The sequence below is a fragment of the Anomaloglossus baeobatrachus genome, chromosome 2 (assembly GCF_048569485.1).
Source record: "Anomaloglossus baeobatrachus isolate aAnoBae1 chromosome 2, aAnoBae1.hap1, whole genome shotgun sequence".
Taxonomy (NCBI): Eukaryota; Metazoa; Chordata; class Amphibia; order Anura; family Aromobatidae; genus Anomaloglossus; species Anomaloglossus baeobatrachus.
Window position 1 is genome coordinate 544,232,669 of NC_134354.1, and position 20,685 is coordinate 544,253,353.

The window sequence follows — 20,685 nt, forward strand, 5'->3', positions numbered from 1 at the left end:
GGATATTCTACTTCTTTGCCTTAAAAAACTCCTGGGTTGCTTTTGTGGTATGTTTTGGGTCATTGTCTATCTATACTGCTGTTTGGCTAACCTGTTGAGGTGGATCCTCAAAAGCAAAGGTCTGGGTGTGCAAATGGGCTATAGACGTTGGTGCAGTAGAAGGGTTAGTTAAGCAGGGCACACACAACTGAGGGACTGGAAACCTCAGGCATACAGGAAACCATTACTAAAGCCCCAGGTGGACAGGGAGATGTGGTACTGGAAGCTGGAAGCAGACCGGAAGCTGAGCAACTTTGAAGCCGCAGGCAGACAGGTAGTTAATGTACTGAAAACAAATGTAGGACAGGTAGTTGAGATACTGGAAGCCAAAAGACGAACAGTTAGCTGAAGTATTGAAAGCTATAGGTGAAAAGGTAGCTGAGAATCTGGAAGCCAGAGGCGGACAGGTAGCTGAGGCACTGGAAGCAGCTGATAGACAAGTCTTACGAACACTAAACTCTTAGACGTTTGTGTGTCTTGAAGAGCCTTCTAAAGGCCTGGGAAGATGATCACATCCTGCTCAAAATTAAAGAGAAGCTTGCATGTGGATCTTGTGGAGATTAGTGATGAGCGAGCATGCTTGTCACTACTCGGTACTCACACGAGTATCGCTGTACTCGGGCTGCTCGGCGGGGACCGAGTAATCTCGCGATACTCGTGCTGTACTCGTGGTCTTCATCCCTGCATGTTGGCGCTCTTTTGAGAGCCAGCCCTCATGCAGGGATTGGCTGGCAGACCACTGCAATGCCACAGCCCTGTTAGTTGTGGAATTGCAGTGATTGGCCGGCCTGCACAGCGTGACCGAGCCTTTATATCGGCCGGCACGCTGTGCTCTGCTCACAGCTATTCAGACAGTCAGTGTAGGGAGAGTGTCGCTGATTCAGGGAAAGCTTTGCGGCCCTTTATAGCTTTTTCAGTTGCAGGGCTGCAAACAGTGTGACCAAAAGTCCTTCTCAGGACTATTCTAGTTGTATACAGGCAGGCAGGGGATAGCCAGGTCGGAGTACAGTAGCAGAGTCCTTCTCAGGACTATTGTTGCTATATACAGGCAGGGTATAGCCAGGTCTGAATACAGGCTAGTGACCAAAAGAGTCCTTGTCAGGACTATTGTACCAGTATACAGGCAGGCAGGCAGGCAGGGTAGTGGTGACCGTATACCAGCCTTCATCATATCTGGGGCTGGTGTACACAGTGTAAAACAGTCCAGATAGTGTCTGACTTGTCTGTAATTGTCGCTCCCCAAAAAAACCTGTTAGGTTATTATTGCGTCCGTGCTTGGTTTTTAAAACCGCACGTGTGTGCCTGTTGGTGGCAGCGTACAGGTGCACTTGTGTGCAATTTCCACACACTTTGATATAACGCACAAGTAGTGAATATACACGTCAGCAGTGCACAGCATTGCAAAATGCGCAAGGGCATTGGCAAGGAACAAGGAAGTGGACGTGATGGTGGTGCAGGCAGAGGCCGAGGTCGTGGGCAAGCTCTAATTTCGCCACAACAAAGGGCCACATCTAGTCGCTCGCACGTCCTGTCCCAAATTCTTGGGGACCGCAGCAGTACACCGCTCTTGAACCAAGACCAGTGTCAACAGGTTGTTAGTTGGATAGCAGATAATGCTTCCAGTCAGATTGGCACCACCACAAACACTCTGTCTTCCACACGGTCAAGTGTCAGTAGCCGTGATACTGCACCGCACATTTCTGAACCTGATCCTCCTTCCTACCACCAGGCTGAGTACACGTCCTCCTCGGACATTAATGATCCCACACTTGGACACTCGGAAGAGCTGTTCACGTTTCCATTCACACATTCTGGCCTCTCGCCAGCTCATGTTGAAGTGGGTCATGAGGAGATCGTCTGTACAGATGGCCAAATATTTGAGCAGCCACGTTCTCACGAAGTTGGCAACGTGTCTCAACAAGTGGTGGACGATGATGAGACACAATTGTCAGCAAGTCAGGAGGAGGAGCAGGGTGCGGAAGAGGAAGACGACGTGGTGGATGATCCAGTAACTGACCCAACCTGGCAGGAGGATATGCAGAGCGAGGACAGCAGTGCACAGGGGGAGGGAGGCGTAGCATCACAACAGGCAGTAAGAAGCAGGGTGGTGGCCCCAGGCAGAAGTCAGGCAACCGTTCCCCGGAACAACACGACGACACAAGGTGCCTGTACAAATGTTAGGTCTTCCCGAGTCTGGCAGTTTTTTAAGTTGGATCCAGATGATTCAAAAAAGGCCATTTGCAACACCTGCCGTGCCAGCATCAGCAGGGGTACCAAAACTAGCAGCCTGACCACCACCAGCATGATCAGGCACATGTCAGCCAAGCACCCGACTTTGTGGGAAGTACAACAGAGTCGAGGAGCAGTGCTTGCTGATGTCACTGCTACGTCTTCGCTGGTTGTGCATGCGAGCCAATCCTCTGTCCGTGCTGCCTGCGAACAAGCCTCCTCCACTCCTGCACCTGCAGTTGCCTACGCAGAAAGAACACCATCATCAAGCACGTCCTTGTCCCAGCGCAGCGTTCAGTTATCCATTCAGCAAACCTTTGAACGCAGGCGCAAATACACTGCCAACACCCCACATGCCACAGTTCTAAATGCTAACATTTCGCGACTGCTTGCACTGGAAATGTTGCCTTTTAGGCTGGTGGAGACAGAAGCATTCCGTGACCTGATGGCGGCAGCTGTCCCACGTTACTCGGTCCCCAGCCGCCACTATTTCTCCCGGTGTGCCGTCCCCGCGTTGCATAACCACGTGTCACAAAACATCACACGTGCCCTGAACAACGCTGTTTCACCCAAGGTCCACCTAACCACAGACACGTGGACAAGTGCTTGTGGGCAAGGCCGCTACATCTCGTTGACGGCACACTGGGTTAATATTGTGGAAGCTGGGACCCAGTCTGAGCGAGGGACGGAACACGTCCTTCCCACACCAAGGTTTGCAGGCCCTACCTCAGTCAGTGTTTCACCCACACTCTACAGCTCCGGAATGTCATGCTCTTCAGCCTCCTCCTCCTCCTGCGCATCCTCATCCACTGTGCCCTCCACACCAGTCACAAGCTGGAAGCACTGCAGCACTGCCTCGGCGAAGCGGCAACAGGCTGTGCTGAAGCTAATCTGCATAGGTGACAAACCCCACAATGCAGAAGAGCTGTGGACAGCTCTGAAACAGCAGGCAGATCACTGGCTCACACCTCTGAACCTAAAGCCAGGAAAGGTCGTGTGTGACAATGGCCGGAACCTGGTGGCGGCTTTGAGGCGAGGCCAGCTGACACATGTTCCATGCGTGGCCCATGTGCTCAACCTCGTGGTTCAGCGGTTTATAAAGTCATACCCAGAGCTGTCTGATCTGCTGGTAAAAGTTCGCCGCCTGTCTGCACATTTTCGAAAGTCACCTACTGCTTCAGCCGGCCTTGCCGGCTTTCAGCGCCGTTTGCATCTTCCGGCTCACAGACTGGTGTGTGATGTCCCCACGCGTTGGAATTCAACTCTGCACATGTTGGTCAGGATATGTGAGCAGAAGAGGGCAGTTGTTGAGTACCTGCATCACCTAAGCCGTCGGGAAATGGGTCAAACTCCACACATAACACCTGAGGAGTGGAGATGGATGTCAGACCTATGTACCATCCTCCAAAACTTTGAGGACTCCACCAAGATGGTGAGTGGTGATGACGCCATTATTAGCATCACCATACCGCTACTCTGCCTTCTAAAACGGTCTCTGCTGAAAAACAAACATGATGCATTGCAGGCGGAGCGCGATGAGTTGCAGCAAGAAACAGTAGTGGGTGTGGGTGATAACACACAGCCCAGCCTCGTCTCATCACAACGTGCAGTGGAGGACTATGACGAGGAGGAGGATGAAGACATGGAGCAACTCTCCGGCCAAATTGAGGATATGACATGCACACCAGTCATATCCTCGGTTCAGCGTGGCTGGCCAGAGGACAGGGTAGATGAGGAGGAGGAGGAGGAGGAGGAGGACAGCATGTTCAGTCATCTTGTTGGTCAGGCTACTGAAGTCCTGGCTGTTAAGAGTCTGGCGCACATGGCTGACTTTATGGTAAGCTGCCTGTCTCGTGACCCTCGCGTTAAGAACATCTTGGCCGACAATCATTACTGGTTGGTAACACGGTTAGACCCACGCTACAAGGAGAACTTTTTGTCTCTTATTCCCGTGGAGGAGAGGTCAACCAAAATGCAGCAGTTTCGGAAGGCCATACTCACGGAAGTAGGCAAAGCATTCCCCTCACAAAACGCTAGCGGCATAGGTCATGAATCAGTGGACAACCGAGGCGTACAGCCGAGAGAGGCACAAGTCCAATCCGCCAGAGGTAGGGGAACAGTCTTTAAGATGTGGGACAGTTTTCTCAGCCCCTCACGTACCACAGCCCCTGAGGTGCGGGGTAGTGCCACAAGAAATCCTAAGTTTGCCCAGATGCTGAAGGAGTACCTTGCAGATAGAACAACTGTACTCCGACATTCCTCTGTGCCTTACAATTATTGGGTATCCAAGCTGGACACGTGGCATGAATTGGCTCTCTACACCTTGGAAGTCCTGGCCTGCCCTGCTGCTAGCGTTTTGTCAGAGCGTGTTTTTAGTGCCGCAGGTGGAATCATTACAGATAAACGCACCCGCCTGTCAACTGAAAATGCTGACAGGCTGACTCTGATCAAGATGAACAAGGGTTGGATTGGGCCAGACTTCACCACACCACCAGCAAATGAGAGCGGAATTTAAAGTTTGCCATGTACCTCCACTCACCCATGGGTACACACTTCTGGACTTTGGATAATCGCTGGACTGCTCCTCCTTCTCCTCATGCGCCACCATGATGATGACCGTTACAAATTGCAATACTTAGGCCTTTGTTTCAGGTATACCCCCAGTGGTAAATTTTTTCGCCCATTCTTTGCAGAATGGACATTACAACGACAGGAGACCCGCTCCTTTGCAATGGGAACAATGTTTTGAGGCCCTCATGCACGTCTCTACCCAGGGACAACGTGGAGCCTCCCAATTTTTGGCTGCCCTGCCTAAGGGCTATACTATAATACACCCACTTCCTTAAAATGGACACTTAATGTTTTGAGGCCCTCATGCACGTCTCTACCCAGGGACAACGTGGAGCCTCCCAATTTTTGGCTGCCCTGCCTAAGGGCTATACTATAATACACCCACTTCCTTAAAATGGACACTTAATGTTTTGAGGCCCTCATGCACGTCTCTACCCAGGGACAACGTGGAGCCTCCCAATTTTTGGCTGCCCTGCCTAAGGGCTATACTACAATAGACCCACTTCCTTACAATGGGCACTTCAGGTTTAAAGGCCATCATGCACGTCTCTATCCAGGGACAATGTGGAGCCTCCCAATTTTTGGCTGCCCTGCCTAAGGGCTATACTACAATAGACCCACTTCCTTACAATGGGCACTTCAGGTTTAAAGGCCATCATGCACGTCTCTATCCAGGGACAATGTGGAGCCTCCCAATTTTTGGCTGCCCTGGCAAAGGGCTATACTGAAATAGACCCACTTCCTTACAATGGGCACTTCATGTTTAAAGGCCCTCATGCACGTCTGTATGCAGGGGCATTGGTGAACCTCACAATTTTGGACTGCCCTGGCAAAGGAAAATACTACAAAGACTCACTTCCTCAAAATGGGCACATTAGACCCAAGAGGCCTTCATGTACGTCTCTTCTCAGGGACATCGGAGTGCCACACAATGTTTTCACGTAAAATCTTTCATGTATTAATCTCAAAAAGTAACATACACCAGCTCTATCTCACTATTGGGTATGTGCCCTTAACATTTCCGCCATGAAAAATCATTTTGGTGTCATTTTGGAAGGTTTTCTGGTGAGTCCGTAAAAATGGCGTAAAACGCGGACAAAATTGTTCACAGCTGTGACTTTTGAGTGATAAATGCTTCAAGGGGTCTTCCCCATGCTGTTGCCATGTCATTTGAGCACTCTTCTGAGACTTTTGTGCCATTTTTAGGGTTTCTCCATGCTGCCGGGGGGTCATTTCACAAAAATACTCGGGTCTCCCATAGGATAACATTGGGCTCGTTGCTCGGCCCGAGTACACGAGTATCTTGGGAGGCTCGGCCCGAGCTTCGAGCACCCGAGCTTTTTAGTACTCGCTCATCACTAGTGGAGATGCATAAAGTACACAGAGTTATACATAATTGCGTATCCTCACTGCTTGGCCTGGAAAGGTTGATGTTTTTGCATGTGGACTTGGAGTTTTCCACAACCTGATTGTGGAAAGTGTCCTGCAAAACTAAATCCCCAGCCATCAATATATTCCCGGCTGTGCCATCCCTGCCTCACAGCTCCAGGTGTTTGATAGCATGACCCATTCCTTGACTAATGCAGCTAGGTTACTGCAGCACTATACCTACAGGACTGTAAAGCGATATACCCTGACTATATGCTTCCAATGCAATACTAGTATCAACAAGGTCTGTAAGGCTAGAATCCCTGCCTACATGCGTTTAATACACTATACATTTTCCAGCAGCTTGCCCTACACTACATACAGCTAAGAGTGATATTATTAGAGAATATAGTTTTTATGTAGCAGCAGCAGGGTCTGTAAGGCTAAAATCTCCAGCTACATACCTCTAATACACTGTCCCTTATCCAGAAGCTTGCCCTACACCAACTGCAGTTAAGAGCAATATTATTAGAAGCTATAATAGATTTTTTTAGGTAGCAGCTGCAAAGTCTGTAAGGATAGAATCCATACCTATACTTCTCGAATACACTCTTTTCAAGCAGCTTGTACTGCATTAAATGTAGCTAAGAGGGGTATTACTAGAGAATTGAATACTTTTTTTGGTAACAGTAGCAAGATCTGTATGGCTAGAATTCTTGCCTGCAGGCCTCTAATGCAATGTCCCTTCTAGAGCAGCTTGCTCTATACTAAATGCACATAATAGATGTATTAATTGAGTTGAATAGATTTTTTTTAGGTAGCAGCAGCAAGCTATGTAAGGCTAGAATCACTCCCTACACTGATTGCAGACTAAAGGCTGGATTACATGCAGCGACATCGCTAGCAATGTCGCTGGTGAAAGCACCCGCCCCATCGGTTGTGCGTCACAGGCAAATCGCTGCCCGTGGCGCACAACATCGCTAGGACCCATCACACGTACTTACCTGCCTAGCGAAGTGCCTCCTTTCTAAGGGGGCAGTTTGTGCGTTGTCACAGCGACATCACATGGCCGCCATCCAATAGAAGTGGAGGGGCGGAGAGCAGCTGAAAAAGTGATGCCCACCTCATTGCAGGAGGACACAGGTATGGTGTTGTTCCTTGTTCCTGGGGTGTCACACGTAGCGATGTGTGCTGCCCCAGGAACAACAAACAACCTGCGTCCTGCACCAGCAACGACATTTGGGATTAGAACGACGTGTAATTTTGATCGTTAGCGGTCATTCGTGCGTTTCACATGCAATGATGTTGCTAATGAGGGCGGACATGCGTCACGAGTTCCGTTACCCCAACGACATCTCGTTGTGTGTAAAGCCCCCTTTAGTCCTGAAAAGGATTTTTGGGATAATGTAGCAGTAGCAAAGTCTGTAAGGCTAAACGTTCTGCCTACATACATGCCTCTAATACACTGTCCTTTCTCCAGCAGCTTGCCCTATACTAAATGCAACTAAGAGTGTTATTATGGAAAGCTTAAGAGAACAGGGAGGGAATAGATAAACCACTATCATAAGTTTGAAAAGATTAATTCAAACAAGGACAGCTCAAATGCAATATTATAATCTTTATTTAGTACAAAAGATAAGTACATTTAAAATACACATAGAGCATGATCCAAAAATTACATATTTTAAGGTAAAGACTAGAGTTGAGCGCGGTTCGCGGTTCGAGGTTCTCCAGTTCGCGGCTCGAGTGATTTTGGGGGCTGTTCTAGATCGAACTAGAACTCAAGCTTTTTGCTAAAGCTCAATAGTTCTAGATACGTTCGAGAACAGTTCTAGCAGCAAAAAGACAAACTAATTACTAGCTGGCTTTCCGCTATAATAGTGTAAGTCACTCTGTGACTCACACTATTATTAAATTTCAGTGTATAGTGTGCGGGAACAGCGCATTCAGATCCCTGCTGTTTGGATAATGGCGATCGCCATTTTTTTTTTTCCTTGTCTTCCTTCCCTAAGCGCAAGCGAGTAGTGGGGCGGGCCAGCATGTCAGCCAATCCCAGACACACACACAGCTAAGTGGACTTTTAGCCAGAGAAGCAACGGCATGTGTGATAGGATGTCCATGTCACATGTCCCTGCATTATAAAAACAAGTATCTGCACGTCCGGACGCCATTTTCTCTTCTGCTTCTGGGTGTCAGTCACTGCTGACAGTAGCTCCTGTCTCCGATACTGCTGTGTACGCTCTATAAACAGCGCTATACAGAATAGGGATAGAAGTTTCTTTCAGCCCTTGTAAGGGCTAATACCAGCAGGGTCAGAGCCATAGGTGACAGTCAGGGCCGTGAAAACAGATTTTAACAGCTACACAAGATGACAGCGTCTGTGTAGTTAAGGTCAAAGATTTCCTCGCTGCATTTCCCCATTAGGAGGGATAGAAAGGGAGGCTTCCTTTCCTCTACCCAGACCCACAACCCTGCCACTGTACCCTCCTGCCCTTTGCACACTCAAACTCATTGTTACTAAGCCATTATACTAGCAAACACTGAGGAAACTTAGTGGCATCCTAAAAGTGGCTGTTGGACTTCTGTATTGTCCCACTAGTGCAAAGATATTTGCAGCACGTCTGCCTGCATTGCACACTCAAACTCATTGTTACTAAGCCATTATACTAGCAAACTATGATGCCAGTTTAAGGGCCGTAGTTGCATTGTCAGGGATAATTATTGTTGTCTATTCTGCTATTAATAAAGCTAGACCACCGCTGAAATCTACACCACCTCTCAATTTTTACTACCACATTTTAAGTGCACAATCTTGTCGCAATCAAAATGAGTGGCAAAATGACAGATGCTGGTGGAAAGAGGAAGAGGCGTGTTGGAAAAGGAAAAAAAGGGTTTGTCCGTGGAGAAGGTGGCAAAGCTCCATTAACATCTGCTGAAGATAGACCATCTTCCAGCAAAAGTAAGATGTCTACTACTTACCATGGACAATCCGATGTGCTCCCTTTTTACGGACACGAACAACTGGAACAAAGGTAGATGATGGCTAAAAAAGGAAAATGCTTGAATGGATCTCAAGTGGTCCAACAAGTGCCCTCTCCGCCACCTCAACTACCGCATCCAAAAAACACCAGTCCTCGGAGTTGTCAGCCCAATCAAACTTGCATTCTCCCAGCTCTGAAGTCTCCATCTGCCCTGCACAGTATGGTGGAACTGAGATGGCTGAGTCTGCAGAGGTGTTCAGTCACACTATAGCCTGGGAATCAGAAGTCTGCTCCCAAGCTACAGTGAGTACAGACCAGGAAATGGTCTGCAGTGATGCCCAGAACCTTTGTGACTCTGATTCAGGCCGTGAGGACCAAGTTTCTGAGCATAATGTTGACCCTTTTTCACAAACTGTAACACCTGTTGTTATAGACAATGAGGAACATACTGATGACGATGAGACGCAGATACCAGATTGGGATGATAACTTAAATATTCGGTCAGGGCAAGAAGAGGCTCGGTCTGAGGGTAGATCTCACCTACTGTCAACCCACAGTCAGGCACTCGAGGAGGTCAACAGAGGCGGTGGAGGAGGATGCAACCGACGACGAAGTTACCTTGCGCCTTCCTGGACAGAGTCGGAGCACTGGTAGCATGTCTACAACTGCATCCTCAGCCAGCACTCTGCCTCTGAGCACTAGTCGGGGGGGCTCAGCAGGTCGCATGCCCTCTAAGCCTTGCCTACCCTGGTCCTTTTTTGACATAGCAAACGATCGCCCAAATTATGTGATCTGTAAAATTTGTCGTGATTCTGTTAGTAGAGGGCAAAACCTCAGCAGTTTGACAACTTCTTCCATGAATCGTCACATGAATAAATATCATATGTCCTAGTGGGAAGCTCACCGTGCTGCAATGCGGCCTAGCGGAGCGAACCATTCACCGCCTGCCCCTTCCAGTGCATCCACACGCTCTTCATCTTCTAGGACTGTGGGGACAGCTGTCACACCTGGTTTTACAACGCACAACTTCCACCACTGTAACCGCAACAGGCAGTTTGCTTGGTAGGTCGTCAGTTGGTTTGCAAGGGGAAACAAGTACGTGTGTACAGCTCTCTCAGACATCGATAGCACCAACGTTGGATGAAGGCAACATCATGTCTACGCCTGCACTTTCCTCACAAAGCTTCATTTTTCCAGGGACACCCTACTCAACACCGTCTACACACAGCAGCCAGATCTCTGTCCCTCAGATGTGGACAAATAAAAGGCCATTCCCTGCGACCCATGACAAAGCTAAGAGGTTGACTTTATCCCTCTGTAAGCTCTTGGCTACCGAAATGCTGCCTTTCCGCTTGGTGGACACACAGGATTTTAGAGACCTTATGTCTGTCGCTGTGCCCCAGTACAAGATGCCCAGTTGCCACTACTTCTCTAAGGCTACTTTCACACTACATCTTTTCAACATGCGTCCTGAACGTTTTTTTTGCTGCAAAAGCGGATCCTGCTATTACAGCAAAAAATGCATGCAAACGCATGTCTTATTTTGCAGTATCCTGTCACTGGATGTTTAGGGGCGGGCATTGGAGTCATGTAATCAGGAGTGAGGGGAACTAAACGTGCCAGACTGGGAGCCGGCATCTGACAGCTGCGAGGCTCGTAACCAAGGTAAACATCGGGTATACTTGCTTGGATACCTGATATTTACTTTGGTTACAAGCGTCTGCAGCTGCTAGGAGCCGGGCTCCCTGCACACGTTACCAACGTAAACATCGGGTAACTAAGATAAGTGGTTACCCGATATTTACCTTGGTTACGAGTGTCCGCAGCTCTCAGGTGGAGGAGAGGGAGGGGGAGAGACAGAGAGAGAGGGAGGAGAGAGAGGAAGGAGAGAGACAGAGGGAGGAGAGAGATAGACTGATCACGGAGGCTGGCTTCTGGGCATGCTCAGAAGAGCAAGCAGGATCCTGTCTATCAGCATGCCAGCGTTCACATGCTTTTGCGTGCTGTTTAGTCAGGATCCAGCAATTTGCAGAAGTTGGATGCAGCTCAAAAACGCTACAAGTAGCGTTTTTGAAAGATGTTAAAAAACTGCAAGTCGCTGGATCCTCACTATAACGCACGCAAACGCAGGTGAACGCATGTTAACGCGAGTCCATTGTAAATGCATTGAAATGAAAACGCATTTGCACTGGATCCGTTTCTGCGTTAAAAAAACGTTCAGGACGCATGTTAAAAAGACGTAGTGTGAAAGCAGCCTAAGAAAGGTGTGCCCGCGCTACACCAGCATGTCGCACACAACATCACCGCTTCCTTGAGAAACTCTGTGTGTCAACGGGTGCATTTCACCACCGATACTTGGACCAGTAAGCATGGACAGGGACGTTACATGTCGCTCACTGGGCACTGGGTAACTATGGTGATAGATGGTGAAGAGTCTGTTGCACAAGTCTTGCCGTCCCCACGACTTGTGTGTCAATCCTCTGTCTGTCCAAGTTCCGCCACTGCTTCTGCCTCCTCCACCTCATCTGGGTCCTCCACCTCCGCCCCAAGCCTGCCTGGTCAGGCCACCAGCGTTCTCACTGCGCAGAAGGAATCACACACCCATCATTACGCAATGGTATCAGGCGGTCTTTAGCTTGACATGTCGTGGAAATAGGAGTCACACAGCGGCTGAGTTGTGGGCAGCTCTGGAGACTGAGTTTAATAAATGGTTGTCTCCACTCAACCTGCAGCCTGGTAAGGCCGTGTGCAACAATCTGCAAACCTGGGTGCGGCCCTTCGCCTGGGCAAGGTGACACACGTGCCTTGTATGGCTCACGTGTTGAACCTTGTTGTCCAGCAATTTTTAACACACTATCCCGGCCTAGATGGCCTTCTGACCAGGGCACGAAAACTGTCTGCTCACTTCCGCCGTTCAACCGCCGCAGCTGAGAGACTTGCATCGCTCCAGAAGTCTTTCGGCCTGCCGGTTCATCGCCTGAAATGCGATGTGCCGACACGCTGGAATTCGACTCTCCACATGTTACAGCGACTGTGGCAGCACCGCCAAGCCCTGGTGCAATACGTCATGACGTATAGCCTGGGCCAACGAGATGCAGAGGTGGGGCAGATCACCCTGATGGAGTGGTCTCAGATCAAGAACCTATGTACCCTTCTGCAGTTTCGACATGGCGACGAATATGTTTAGCGCTGACAATGCCATTATCAGCATGACAATTCCAGTCATATACATGCTGGAGCACACGCTAAACACTATTCGGAGTCAGGGGGTGGGACAACAGGAAGGGGAGGAACTACAGGAGGATTCATATGCGCAAGACACAACAACATCACCAAGGTCCAGGCGTTCATCATCAACAAGGCGCTAGGCATGGGACCATGGGGGACAGGGATCAACCAGGGCGCATGGTAGCAGGCGAAATGTTGAGGAAGGTGCAGGAGAACATGATGAAATGGAGGACGAACTGTCCATGGACATGGAAGACTCACCAGATGAGGGAGACCTTGGTCAAATTTCAGTTGAAAGAGGTTGGGGGAGATGTCAGAGGAAGAAAGAACGGTTAGCACCTCTATGCCACAAACACAGCGTGGACTTGGTCCGCATGGCTGCGCAAGACACATGAGTGCCTTCTTGCTGCACTACCTCCAACATGACACTCGTATTGTCAAAATTAGAAGTGATGATGACTACTGGCTTGCCACACTAATAGATCCCCGGTACAAGTCCAAATTTTGTGACATAATTCCAGCCATAGAAAGGGACGCACGTATGCACGAGTATCAGCAGAAGCTGTTACTCCATCTTAGCTCGGCTTTTCCACCAAACAACCGTGCAGGTGCAGGGAGTGATTCTCCCAGTTGTAACTTGACAAACATGGGACGGCCTCGTCATCTTCAACAGTCTACCCGTACCAGTAGCACCATGTCTGGTGCTGGTAACAGCAATTTTCTTGAATCTTTTCATAATTTTTTTAGACCGTCCTTTGCAAGGCCACCAGAGACAACAAGTCTGACACATAGTCAACGGCTGGAGAGGATGATACAGGAGTATCTCCAAATGAACATTGATGCCATGACTTTGCAAATGGAGCCTTGCTCATTTTGGGCTTCAAATCTTGAAAAATGGCCAGAGCTCTCAACTTACGCCTTGGAGATTTTGTCGTGTCCAGCTGCCAGTGTTGTCTCTGAACGTGTCTTCAGTGCTGCTGGGTGTGTGCTGACAGATAAGCGCACGCGTCTGTCCAGTGACAATGTGGACAGACTAACGTTCATCAAAATGAACAAGTCATGGATCCACAAGGAATTTACTACCCCTGTGTCATCCTGGGGAGAGTAAATGCTTCTGGATTTGGAATGTGCTTGATGCAAATCAAAACATCCTGTTTGCAACTAGGGCACAAGTGCTGCCACTGAAGGGGTGAGTGTCTGTGTGGCCCAATTTTTGGAAAAAAAGGGAGACTCCGCTTGGAGTAACTCTTGCTTGCTGTGTTTTTAAAAATGATCCAAGATGAACAGAGCTGGGATCAGGAAAGACTTTGCTACCTACCCCGGTGTCATCCTGGGACGGTTAAGTAAGGCATATTTTTGAATGTGCTTGATGCAAATCTATCTGTGAAGTGTACAACTGGGGCACAAGTGCGGCCACTGAAAGGGTGGGTGTGTGTGTGGCCCAATTTTTGGAAAAAAGGGAGACTCCGCTTGGAGTAACTCTTGCTTGCTGTGTTTTTTAATAGGAGCCAAGATGAACAAGTCATGGTTCAGCAAAGACTTAGCTACCTACCCCGGTGCAATCCTGAGGACGGAAAAGGATGGCGTATTTTTGAATGTGCTTGATGCAAATCTAGCTGTGAAGTGTACAACTGGGGCACAAGTGCTGCCACTGATGGGGTGTCTGTGTGGCCCAATTTTTGGAAAAAAGGGAGACTCCGCTTGGAGTAACCCTTGCTTACATTGTTTTTAAAAATGATTCAAGATGCACAGCGCTGGGATCAGGAAAGACTTTGCTACCTACCCCGGTGTCATGCTGGGGACGGTTAAGTAAGGCGTATTTTTGAATGTGCTTGATGCAAATCTAGCTGTGAAGTTTACAACTGGGGCACAAATGCTGCCACTGAAGGGGTGGGTGTGTGTGTGGCCCAATTTTTGGAAAAAAGGGAGACTCCGCTTGGAGTCACCTTGCGGTGTTTTACATGATTTTAGAAGGGCGTGCCATGCCTATATCTGTGTCTCCTCTTTTTCCTTCTCCTGCTCTTTTGTTTTCGCATGAGTATATGTCTTTGTCACTTTCCCATGTGTTTGTGTTGTGTTGTGAGTTGTTTGTCACCTTTTGGACACCTTTGAGGGAGTTTTCTAGGTGTTTTTACGTGTTTGTGATTGCCTGCCATTGTTTCCTATGCGGTTCGAGTTCGGTTCGTCGAACGTTCGCCGAACTGAACTCAAACGAGACCTCCGTTCGACAAACCGAACTCGAGCTGAACCGAGGCTGGTTCGCTCATCTCTAGTAAAGACATGTGAATAGATAAAAGATCCAGAGCAAAAGGTAGTTAGGTCTGTACCATCATTATGGGGGATAAAGGTAAAGCCAGCCCCGGCATGTGATGAAAAGTTCAAATCCTAGTGGAAATACACATGTCCGATAATGCAAGGGGCATAGCTACTTACCCATGGAGAAGCTTAGTCAGACCAACAATATATCATGATTTTTACAAAAAATTAGAATTATCATTACAACACCACATTATAATCATATATAACGTCAGCTTACATATATATAGGACTAGAGAGCAGAAACTAGTAGGGATCCGGCATGATGCAAGCCACGATCCATCCCCACTAATGTGGAAGGAGGATCAAAGCCCACAGCAGGCAGAATCCCAACCAAGCAGAACAATATGAAAATAAATTATTATTAGGACAGAAGAGACATCCGAGGCACATGTGGAAGGAATATCATGCTTCTCAAGACGAAGGATGTCCCCATATTTCATGCTTGTAATCAGTGCCAAATACCATCCCAATGAGATGTTTTGAAAAAAGCCAGAAGAAATAGACATCCCTCTTGATCATGGATGAAATAAAAATACTACCAATAAATAAAAATAGAAAAGAGTTAAAACCAAACACAAAAAAACACACCATTAAAACCAGAGGAGAAGAAGATTAATAATGCCAATATTTTTATATGAATATTACAAGAAAGGGGCGAAAGATAATTTTTCATTTAGGCCAGATGGTGTCATTGTTCCTAATGTTGCAATACAGCGGCATTCAAGTTTAGCCAGCGCTTTTTTGTGGTTACCACCTCTTATCCCCAGTTTAAGCCTGTCAATCCCTCTCACTTTCAGGGAAGAGGGATCGCAGGCATGATGTAATTTGAAGTGTCGGGGGATGGTTTTGAGGGCCTCGAGATCAGACACCTCCTTTGCAGCGATGATGTCTCTTACATGCTCACGCAGCCGGATGCGGAATTGCCTAGACGTTAGGCCAACATATGTCAATCCGCATCCGGCTGCGTAAATCACATACTCAGTACTGCAATTAATGAAGTGCCTGATCTCAAAGCTCCTCTTCCCATCTGCCGACACAAATGTTTTTGTCCTTTCAATGTTACGGCATGATAGGCATGTTCCACAAGGGAAACAACCCCACCTAGGTAGTCCCACATTGAAAGAAAAGGAGGTTTTGGGGGCGTAGTCACTATGCACCAGATAGTCTTTTAAGTTACGGTTCTTCCGAGCTGTCAATGCAGGGAAACTGGGGAGCACCGATCTCAATGATGGTTCGGTCTTCAAAATTGACCAATGTTTACAGAGTATTCCCCTGATATCCTCCCATTGATTATTGTAGGTCGAAATTAACCGAATGGTGGTATCTTGCTGTTTATTGTTCTTTTTACATGACAGGATTTGGTCTCTAGATGTATTTTTGGCTCTGCTGTAGCCTCGTTTTATGTCCCTGAGACTATAGCCTCTATCTCTGAAACGATTTTTGAGGTTCAAGGCCTGCTGTTCAAAGGATTGATCCGTTGAACAGACTCTCCGTGCACGTAAAAACTGCCCTGTTGGTACTGCCCTGATTGTAGAGGGCAGATGGGCTGATGATGCGTGTAGGAGACTATTTACAGAGGTTTCCTTTCTAAAGATGGTAGTCTGGATTGTCCGATCAGGTTAAGTCATCACCTTGATATCCAGAAAGTCCACCTCCACTGGATCCCACTTATAGGTGAGCCTGATGTTTAAATCATTGCAATTGAGGGATGTGATAAACTCCTGTAGTTCAAGGTCGGTTCCCCTCCAAAAGATGAGGATGTCGTCAATATATCTTAGCCAACACTGCACTGGGGAGGTGGCGCAGGCCCCGTTACCGAGAACCTCCCTCTCCCACGACCCCAGAGAGAGGTTCGCGCATGACGGGGCGCACGCCGCGCCCATTGCAGTGCCGCGCTTCTGGAGGAAGAACCGATCCTTGAACAGAAAAAAAATTGTGGGTAAGTATAAACTCCAACAATTCCAGGAACAAGTTCTGCATTTCAACATCCCAATTGCTCATCCGCAGGAAGCATCTCGCGGCGGCCATCCCATCGCAGTGCAGAATACACGAGTATATGGTCTCCACATCAACTGTCACCAGCAACACCCCATTGTCCAAAGAGATACCATCAATCCTCCTCAGGACGTCCGAGGTGTCTCTGACAAAGGAGGGAAGCGTTTCAACTAATGGATGCAAATAAAATTCAAGAGTGTTATTATTAGAGAATAGAACTGATTTTTATGGTATCAGCAATAAGGTATTTAAGGCTAGAATCCCTGCCCACCAGCTTTTAATACACCACCCCTTTTCCAGCCGCTTGCCCCTTACTGAATGCAGAAAATAGCTGTATTATAAAAAAAATAGAATATATTTTCTTAAGTAGCAGAAGCGAGATGTGTAAGGCTAGAATCACTGTATTCATGCTCTAGTACACAATTCCTACTCCAGAAGCTAACCCTACACTAATAACAATCTAAGGGGCACTTTGCACACTACGACATCGCAGCTTTGATGTCGGTGGGGTCAAATTGAAAGTGACACACATCCGGCGTTGCTCTCGACATCGTAGTGTATAAATCCTTTTTGATACGATTAACAACCACAAAAGCGTCATTATCGTATCTTCGGTGTAGGGTCCGGCATTTCCATGAATTGGGAAATACCGATGTTACGATGTTGTTCCTCGTTCCTGCGGTAGCACACATCACCGTGTGTGAAGCCACAGGAGCGAGGAACATCTCCTACCTGCGTCCTGTGGCTCACGCCGGCTATGCGGAAGGAAGGAGGTGGGCGGGATGTTTACGTACCGCTCATCTCCGCCCCTCCGCTTCTCTTGGCTGCCTGCTGTGTGGCGTCGCTATGATGCCGCACGACCCGCCCCCTTAATAAGGAGGCGGTTCGCTGGCCAGAGCAACGTCGCAGGGCAGGTGAGTGCATATGAAGCTGCTGTAGCGATAATGTTCGCTACGGCAGCTATCACCATGATATCGCAGCTGCGACGGGGGTGGGGACTATCGCGCATGGCATCGCAGCATCGGCTTGCAATGTCATAGTGTGCAAAGTGCCCCTAAGAGCGATATTATTATAGAATTCAAAAGATTTGAATTAGTCCTGAAAAGGACTTTTGGGTTAAGGTAGTAGTATCAAGGTCTGTAAAATTCCTGCCTTCATGCCTCTAAAGGTACCGTCACACTTGGCGACGCTCCAACGATCACACCAGCGATCTGACCTGGCAGGGATCGCTGGAACATCGCTACATGGTCGCTGGTGTGCTGTCAAACAGGAAGATCTCCACAGCAATCAGAGATCAGCCACCAGCCACCAGCGACCTGTGTTTGGTAACCATGGTACACATCGGGTTACTAAGCAAAGCGCTTTGCTTATAGTTACCCGATGTGTACCTTGGCTGCGTGTGCAGGGAGCATTCAGATCGTTGCTCTCTCGCTGTCAAACACAGCGATGTGTGCTTCACAGCGGGAGAGCAACGACCAAAAAATGGTCCAGGACATTGAGCAACAACCGGTGACCTCACAGTAGGGGCCAGGTTGTTGCTAGATGTCACACACAGCAACATCGCTAGCAAAATCGCTGTTGTGTCAGAAAAACCATGACTCAGCAGCGATGTTGCTAGCGATGTCACTTAGTTAGATGTGGCCTTAATACACTATTCTCCAGCAGCTCATCCTACACTAAATGTAGATAAGAGCATTTTTATTATCAAATAGAATAGATTTGTAACGTAGCAGCAGCAAGGTCTGTAGGCTAGAATTCCTGCATACATAGCTCTAATACACTTGCCCTTCTCTAGTAGCTTATCCTACACTAAATTCAGATAAGAGCAATATTATTATAGGATAGAATATTTTTTTTTCATTGTAGAAGCAAGGTCTATAAAGTTAGAATTCCTGCTTTATTGCCTCTAATACACTATCTCTTCTCCAGCAGTTAGCCTTAAGGCCGCTTTACACGTAGTGACATCGCTAGTGATGTCATTAGCGATCGCACCCGCCCCCATCATGCGTGTGTCTCGGGCAAATCGCTGCCCGTGGCCAACAATATCGCTAGTACTCGTCACACGCACATACCTTCCTAACGACGTCACTCTGGCCAGCTAACAAACTCTTTTTTAAGGGGGAGGTTCATGCGGCGTCACAGCGATGTCACACAGCGGGCCACCAATAGAAGCTGAGGGGTGGAGAGCAGCTGCATTAACGTCAACCTCGTTGCCGGAGGATGTGGGAACGCTGTTGTTCGTCGTTCCCGGGGTGTCACACGTAGCGATGTGTGCTGCCTCAGAAACGACAAACAACCTGCGTCCAAAATGAGCAACGATATTTGGGAAAGGAACGATGTGTCAACAATCAATGATTTTTGCAGTTTTTTGAATCGTTAGTTGTCGCTCATAGGTGTCACACGCAAGGACGTCGCTAACGACGCCGGATGTGCGTCACGAATTCCATGACCCCAACAATATCTCGTTAACGATGTCGTTGCGTGTAAAGCAGCCTTTACACTAATTGAAGCTAAGAGCACTATTATTAGACAATGTAATATATTTGAATTAGCCTTGTAAAGCACTTTTTGGTTAACAAAGCAGCAGAAAGGTCTGTAAGGCTACAATCTCTTCCTACATGCCTCTAATACGCTATCCCTTCTCCAGCAGCTTGCCCTATACTAAATGCAGATAAAAGCAGAATTAGTATAGAATAGAATGCATTTTTTTACGTAGTAGCAGCAAAGTCTGTAATACGCTATCTTTTTTCTAGCAATTAACTCTACACAAAATGCAGAATAAGAGCGGTATTATTGGAGAATAGAATCTATTTAAATTAGCCCTGAAAAGTACCGTTGGTTAAATTTTGAACCAGCAGGGACTCCGGGGTAGGTAGCTAAGTCTTTCCTGATCCCAGCTCTGTTCATCTTGGCTCTTTTTAAAAAACACAGCAAGCAAGGGTTACTCCAAGCGGAGTCTCCTTTTTTTCCCAAAAATTGGGCCCCATACACACCCACCCATTCAGTGGCAGCACTTGTGCCCCAGTTGTACACTTCACAGCTAGATTTGCATCAAGCACATTCAAAAATATGCCATACTTAACCGTCCCCAGCATGACACCGGGGTAGGTAGCAAAGTCTTTCCTGATCCCAACGCTGTGCATCTTGGATCATTTTTAAAAACAATGTAAGCAAGGGTTACTCCAAGCGGAGTCTCCCTTTTTTCCAAAAATTGGGCCACACAGACACCCCATCAGTGGCAGCACTTGTGCCCTTGTTGCAAACAGGATGTTTTGATTTGCATCAAGCACATTCCAAATCCAGAAGCATTTACTCTCCCCAGGATGACACAGGGGTAATAAATTCCTTGTGGATCCATGACTTGTTCATTTTGATGAACGTTAGTCTGTTCACATTGCCACTGGACAGACGCGTGTGCTTATCTGTCAGCACACACCCAGCAGCACTGAAGAAGACGTTCAGAGACAACGCTGGCAGCTGGACACGACAAAATCTCCAAGGCGTAAGTTGAGAGCTCCATTTGCAAAGTCATGGCATCAATGTTCATTTGGAGATACTCCTGTATCATCCTCTCCAGCCGTTGACTATGTGTCAGACTTGGTGTCTCTGGTGGCCTTGCAAAGAAAAAATTATAAAAAATTAAAAAATTATAAAAAGATTCCATAAAATTGCTGTTACCAGCACCAGATACGGTCCTACTGGTACGGGTAGACTGTTGAAGATGACGAGACCGTCCCATGTTTGTCAAGTTACAACTGGGAGATTCACTCCCTGCACCTGCACGGTTGTTTGTTGGAAAAGCCGAGCTAAGATCGAGTAACAGCTTCTGCTGATACTCCTGCATACGTGCGTCCCTTTCTATGGCTGGAATTATGTCACAAAATTTGGACTTGTACCGGGGATCTAATAGTGTGGCAAGCCAGTAGTCATCATCACTTCTAATTTTGACAATACG